This window comes from Propithecus coquereli, unplaced genomic scaffold (assembly GCF_000956105.1).
Source record: "Propithecus coquereli isolate 6110/MARCELLA unplaced genomic scaffold, Pcoq_1.0 Scaffold58, whole genome shotgun sequence".
Classification (NCBI taxonomy): Eukaryota; Metazoa; Chordata; class Mammalia; order Primates; family Indriidae; genus Propithecus; species Propithecus coquereli.
The window spans coordinates 179,455-186,519 of NW_012151729.1; the positions used below are offsets into that span (position 1 = coordinate 179,455).

General features: G+C 38.8%; 1 pseudogene; it reads right to left on the bottom strand.

The window, feature by feature from the left end:
• Window positions 1–3,881: 3,881 nt before the first annotated feature.
• Window positions 3,882–4,299, bottom strand: LOC105821512 (annotated as a pseudogene).
• Between the last annotated feature and the right edge of the window lie 2,766 nt (window positions 4,300–7,065).

Consider the following 7,065-nt stretch of genomic DNA (forward strand, 5'->3'; position numbering starts at 1 on the left):
CCTTTACTCCATATAAATTTGTGCTTCTGTGACTTTTCCTTGCCATAGGTTATAACATCTGGTTTCATCATGAGTTAAATAAATTCTTTAACATTCATTTTTATATTTGTATGAGAATCATCATATTAGCTTTTCCTGAAGATTATCTCTTAACCGATTTATCTCATTTTGGTTCTAGAGTGCTAGAAGTAAATGTTTTACAGTTCATAAAAATGAGGGTTATGGTAGAGTCTTGATATCTGTCGTATGAATAGATGAAATCAGATGTTAGCTTTTCTTGCCCCAACCCCTCCCCTGCCACACACACACACTCAATTTAGATGTGGCCAGTTGCCACATCACACCAAAAAACGTTCTTTTTGGCTCAATCTACTTGCATGGGCACAGTTTCTTTCTTACGAGATTTTCTGTAAATAGGAGAGAAATCATGAATTTTGTTCCATTGCTTTGACAGTTCAAAAGACTCAAGGGCTTAAAATACTGGATGGGAGAACTAGGTTTTATGAGCTGATAGAGTTTGTTCCCTGGGATCACTACCGTGATTTGTTTTCATTTTGCAGCATAGATGAAATCACCAACTATTGAATAGTAAATTCATCAGCTTAGATGTTTGGCATAAAGGAAAGCGATAGGTAGCAATACCAAAATAAGCAATTTAAATCTGTTTCCCTGATTGACATAGCCATTTTTCCTGAGAATATGTCAGGGTCAGTTTAATCTAGGAAAATCAGAAATGTCATTTCAGCCTCCCGGCTTCTACAAAGTTCTGCTTCACTGAAGAATCACACCTAAAAAACCCCATCTTCTTGGCAGGGCCATTATCTTTCTTGATGAGATATGAGCATATTAGAGTTGATTCTCGTGTGAAATTACTGATGGTGTTAGATTGAAAGAAAGATAAAATGAAAATGAATTCACTTCAAACTAACAAGATATGGCATCAGAGATTTGGGCAATCAACAGACATAAGCCTTATACCTTATTTTTAAATACATAAAAATCAGAAACACCTGGGAAACGTGTTCAGGTGGAAGGTAAAAGTCCAATATGTTTAGAAGCATCCGGCGGCCTAATTGCATTTATTTTTGGAAGGATGAGGTGCTGGTAATACAAACACTATTATATTCTCAGTTTGAAAGCCAGCATAAGATGGCTTTACATATGAAATGTGTCCCACATTTTCAGATGCCCTTGTCTTGATAATAATAATGATAATAATGAGGAGGATCTTGTACTAAGACATGTGCGGCTTCTATAAATATATCCTTTTAATGTTTGGATTCTGTACCTTGATTGAAAATAGAATTTTGATCCTATTGGGTCAGAACATGTGACTTGAGTCGAGCTGTTATTCTGGGGACTCTCTTTCCAGCTCCCAACTTCTCAAATTATTTTTCTTATTATCTGTCATTGTGAGTATTCCTTTGTGTAGTGGATCTATCCTACACACATCAAGGCTCTGGGACAGACTTGAGAGGCCACAGATACATCCAGTCATCCTGAGAAGGTCTGAATAAAGCCAACGTGGAAGATGGTTGCCTGTCAATTTCACTCCCCTAACAAAGAGATGGCAGTGAACAGGGAGAACAGCACCAGCAAGCTAAGCCCTCTGCTCCTTCATTACTTTGACATATTTATTGAGCACCTCATGTGACAAATAATAAGAACTGAGGATTCATTTGTGAACATACAGAGTCAGATCTTGTCCTCAAATTTTAATGGGCAAGTCAGAAGTTAAAACAAATAGCTTACAAATAAATCACTAAATATTTACCTTTTTTCACATCGATACAAATACAGGCACAGAAAGCTCTCTTCTCACCCAGTTGCTCCAGGGTCTTGTCCCAAAAGTTATCTTTCTCCATATTCTCAATGGAGTGTGCCTGCTCTTAGCAGGCATGAGTTTTATAGTTTCCCCCTCCATGGTTCTTTGCTTATACTACCACTGGTGATTAAGGATGCAGATAAAGAGACAATCATTAGGAAAGGAAAGGCAAAATAGCAAACAGGAATTGAGGAGGAACTAATGTTGAAGGGGGAAAAATATACAAGGATATTGATAATCTGTAATGTTTTTCCTGACTTTTCTTGTAAAGAAATAGGGAGCTGAATGCTCGTATGGCTGTCATGCAGAATGGGATGGCAGTGAAATCAATAATGATTACACCATTATCTTGAAGTATTACCAGCAACAAAAAAAGGAAGCATTTTGATTAAAAGGAATTACAGTAGCCTTTAGGCTGTTCTTAGAAATTCAGGAAAATAAGTATGACTTTTGTTCTCTGCCAACATTGGAGTTCTCCAGCAATAACATGAGCTTCACTGCAGAAAGAAACATGCAAGATGAACCTGATTTCCTGTGTGCTCCTGCTCCCTTTTCTGCTCAGCAGTCAACCTGGTGGCACAATCAAATGGAAATTTCCTGACTTGGAGATACTCGTGTTCATCCTTTGAGAAAGCCTACTGGCAAGATCGTGTTAAGTGCTCTTACATAGGTGTAAGGCTGGAATAATTTTTCTCCTTTAATGCCACCATATAAATCAGTCTTAATGCCCCATTAAAATAAATGAACATGTGTTAATGACACCAACTTATGCCTCTTTCCTGAATGGCAATCAGGGCTGGGAATATGGAGCTATTCTGTGTCCAATGGAATGTGCCCATGAAGACGAGATTACTCACTGTCGTGGACAAGCTAATCAAGCATGGCTCAAATAGAAATCCAAATCAATCTCTTAATCAGTGACTCACTCCAGCAGTTCCCAGCCCCTGCAATCAACCTGGTAATTACTTCACCTGGAACTGCCTTTTTGGCACTGGAAAGTTTAGGTCTGGTCCATTTTACAAAGCTTGATGAATTTCAGAGAAAATTGTTTTGCGTCATTGTCAAGGAATTTAACCCTCAGCGTAGTTCCCTGTGATTTTCTTCAGGGTGGGTTTCAGGATAACTTCAGGAGTTATTAACTGGTTTTCAGAGGAGGAAATTATTTTATCCAAGTCATATGGCTGTTATACATCACAACCAGAATTCAAGCCACTTGTGTTTTACCAAAGCGTGTACTTTTAACCCATTATTCTATATCTGTGTTCATCATTTGGAGAGGGTTACACAGGCATGCAGCTTTGATGGATGGTGTGTATGTAGACTTGTAGAGCACTGACATCCTGGGTTGCAAGAGAATTTCAAAACCTCAAATCCATGCTGCTGTAGCTATTTATAATTATTTGTTTATATAACTTGTTTGTACAGACTGATAATGAAAATTAATTACTTGTTAGGAGACTGTCCTGGCATATTAACCCCCTCAGGATTTCCACTTAGTTCTGGTGATTTGCTGTGCTTCCTTCTCATTTTTTCTTATGTTTTCTGGGTTTTTCCCAAATTCCCAGCATTGACCCTGAGGTTAGCATTCCTTTTTTCCTTTGTTTACTTTAGAAAATTTTTCTCTTCCCTCTCCCTGGCCTGACAGGATAATGGGCTTCCTTTTAAATGAGAAATGAGTATGATGTTTGCAATTATTTGCAAATTTTTATTTTCCCGTTTTTCTAAAAGAATCCAATCATCTCCTGAACATCAAGCTTCATCAAAGTTGTAAAATCTGATGGGTGTCTGGAGAGGTATAGTTTGAAGAGGAGCAACTTTAAACAGAATAATATTAATATATGTTTGACACTTCTTCCAAAGAAGCTAACGAACAATCGTTGCATACCTGCCACGTGTGAGGTTTGACGACGGGCTCTAGGGAGTTTCATAGATGCAGAAAGTAGTGACTCCTTTTCCATCTAGACAAGATTGTGTGTGTGTGTGTGTGTGTGTGTGTTTCTTTAAAAGCTTTTATCAATCTTCTTGTGAAAAATCCACGCAGTGGCTTCAGATAATGTCATTGCAGAATCTTCTTTGGCTTTTTGCCAGCACCAACACTGGCCTTTACAATCCTCCTGACTTTCTTCATTCTGTTCTTGCATTCCCTTTGCTACTTTCTTGATCATTTTCTTCTCATATAGTTCCAGGCTTTGCAAGTCTGTGTTTGGGTTCATTTTTCTTTGCATAATTCAAGAAATCATAAATCATGCCAAAGCCATATGTCTTGCCACCACCAAAGTGAGTTCTGAATCCAAATACAAAGATGACATCTGGTGTGGTCTTATATATTTTGGCTAGTTTTTCCCAAATTTCTGTCTTTGGTACTGTTGCCTTCCTGTAGTGCTGTGGTGAAGAACATCGATGACCATTTGTTTCCTCTGAAGTAGTTGGTTGGTTATGAACTTCCCGGTCTGGGTAGTTGCTGGGTCGTTCATGATGGTGGTCAATCCTCAAGCAGCCAGGGAGGAAAAAATAGGCAAGGTTTAATCTTCTTATATTCCCATAGCTTCATTTTCTCTCCCCTTCATGACGTTTTTCACAGTTGACATTACTTGTTGGGCTGACTTCTTCTGATAGACCATAACTCCATGAAGATGAGCATTAGGGCCAATTTCTTAGCTGCTATGCCTTTTGCACAGTCCCAGGCACTGGACTATGCTTAATAATGCATTTTAGTTAAATTGATCCCATCATCAGCACAGTGGATTCAATTATCAATTGAATACTTACCTTGTGCTAGGTATGATGTTTGCTATTATTATAATAGAATGGCCTGAAAAAAAAGGTAAAAATGTTTTCTGTCTCTTCAAAACCCCCTCACCCTTTTTGAGAACTAAAACCTGCATCCCTGCCTCAGCCAGTGGTCAGGAGGGGCAGGTGAGTGTCCTTTGTTCTTTGTACCACAGGAGATGGCTCAAGGGAATTGTCCACACAGAGATCATGGGATTGTCTTAGCGGAGATGGAATGAATCAGAATGGTCAACTATAACTGAATAGCAATAGCCTGAAGCTGAAAACCTCCCTTTTAAAGCTCTCTATTTTTATTCAGAGGCAGCACGTTGGTTGGTACTTCAAGACAGGAGTCTGCCAACCACCTCATTTGCTGGCAAATTAATAAACTTCTTTTTCCTTCTCCTGAAACCGCTTGTTCTTATTCTTCTGATGCAGCCTCGGGGACAAGTGCTGAATTTTCAGTAATGTGGGTTAACAAGAAGCATTACAACCCCCTCCTGTTATTACCAACTCACAATTTACTGGGTAAATTGTCAAGATACATAATATCTATTACTTTACTAAAAATAAGATGGCGGCATACACAGGGTGTTATGTGCTGTTTAGATAGAAGTAGTTATTCATGATAATGTTGTCACTATTGACTGAAACTTACCTTAGCAAGTGTGTTTACATGCATTATGTAATGTCATGCATCTCAGTTTTTACAGATCATGACCAGAAGTATTCTAGGCCACACAAACACTGAGTGACAGATCTGGGATTTGAACCTAAACTTATTCCAAAACCTTCCTACAAAAGCATGCCACTTTATGTGATAATCTCCACACCTCTCTAAGGACTACCTCAGATTTGAGGGTTGGAATCCAGTAAATCTTGTGGAGAAGGTGATGCCTCATAGATATTTTTAAGGGGCTAGAATTCATCCAAGTGAATCTTTTAGTTGGCAGAAACTGCACATGCAAAGGGGAGAGAATAACATTTCAGAAAGTGTGGGTAGTGGAGGATATAAGGCCAGATCACAAAAGGGCTTATTCATTAGATGATGAAATTTATTTTTATTTACAACTCTAGAAGGAGTTATAATTAGCAAGTAGGTGAGAATCTGAATGATTTGTAAAGGTTAGTGAGTTGGTCTGATTTGCCTTAAAAGCCATTACTTTGCATACTTGTTCAAAAAATATTTTTTTCAGCTGCTGTTGTCAAAACCACAAGGGGTTTCAGCCTAGGTCCAGTTGTTCATCACACAAGGATGCAATTATTGAGACAATGAGGATTGCCAGGGAAGAAAGAAATTTTTAATACAATAGATGTTTAGTGAGGAGAACAGGAGAAACTGCCTCAAATTCATTCGTCTCTCCAACTAAAGGACATCATGGTCTTTTAAGGAGGAGTCACGTGCCCTGGGGCAAGTCAAGAGGGGTGGTGAGTCCTGGCATCAGGAAGTCTGCCCAGGGGGCTTCAGAATCTCAATTCCTTTGTCTTGCAGAAAAATCCATCATTTCTGGGAAACAACCCCAAAGGTCAAGTAGTTAGTGAAGGGAGAGGATTAATAAGAACATATAGGGGTCATTGAAATTTGTTAATGGACCTGGTTATACTGTAACAACAGTGATTCAAACATATCAAGGTTAGTTCTTATATGGGGGATTAAAAAGGTGGTCTGGACTGGGATGGCAGCTCAGTGGAAGCATTGGGGACCTGGGCTACTGTATTTTTTGCCGTGCTCTCTTTAGCCCTGAATTGCAACCTCAAATACATAAAATTGCTGCTAAAGTTCCAGCATTCCTTCTGTCTTCCAGATTGGTAGGGTGTGGGGGGTGGAGGAGGGAGGAGAGAAAGGCTCTAACATCATATGACAGCTATCTCTGTTCCTTGGTTCCATTTTGTGGAAATTTTGCCTACTGACATCCAAATAATTAGCTACTTCTAATTTCAGGGGAACCAGGCTATACAGCTTTTTTTAGCTGAATACATTTCTACCCAGAAGAAAGTCAGGTTTCTGTTACTAAGTAAGGAACACTTACTGTAAAGGCAACCAACAGTTTCTGCCACACATGCTCTGTGTGAATGGGCTGGAGAAGGGCAGAGACTATAAACAATAGAGGGGCTATGGTAGAGATCTAGATAACTAAAATTTTGGCTCAAGCTATACTGGGGGCTGGGATTGATGGGGTAAAGAGTTGGAAATGGAAAAAAGATGAACTCAAGAGCTATTTTGAAGCCAGAACTGACATGACTTTCAGAGACTTTTCTCTTTGATTAAGAATTGAGGATGACTTCTGGACTTTTTACGTTTTTTAAACATACTGCTTTTGTTGGGGCAAAGGGAAAACTTCCTTCTCACCCTTAGAAGTTTTGGTGAAAAATCAACTCACAATAAAACAGATTAATAAGGGAAAAGTTATGAAATTTATTTTAACATGTACACATGAGAACCATCAGAAAATGAAGATTCAACTCCCCAA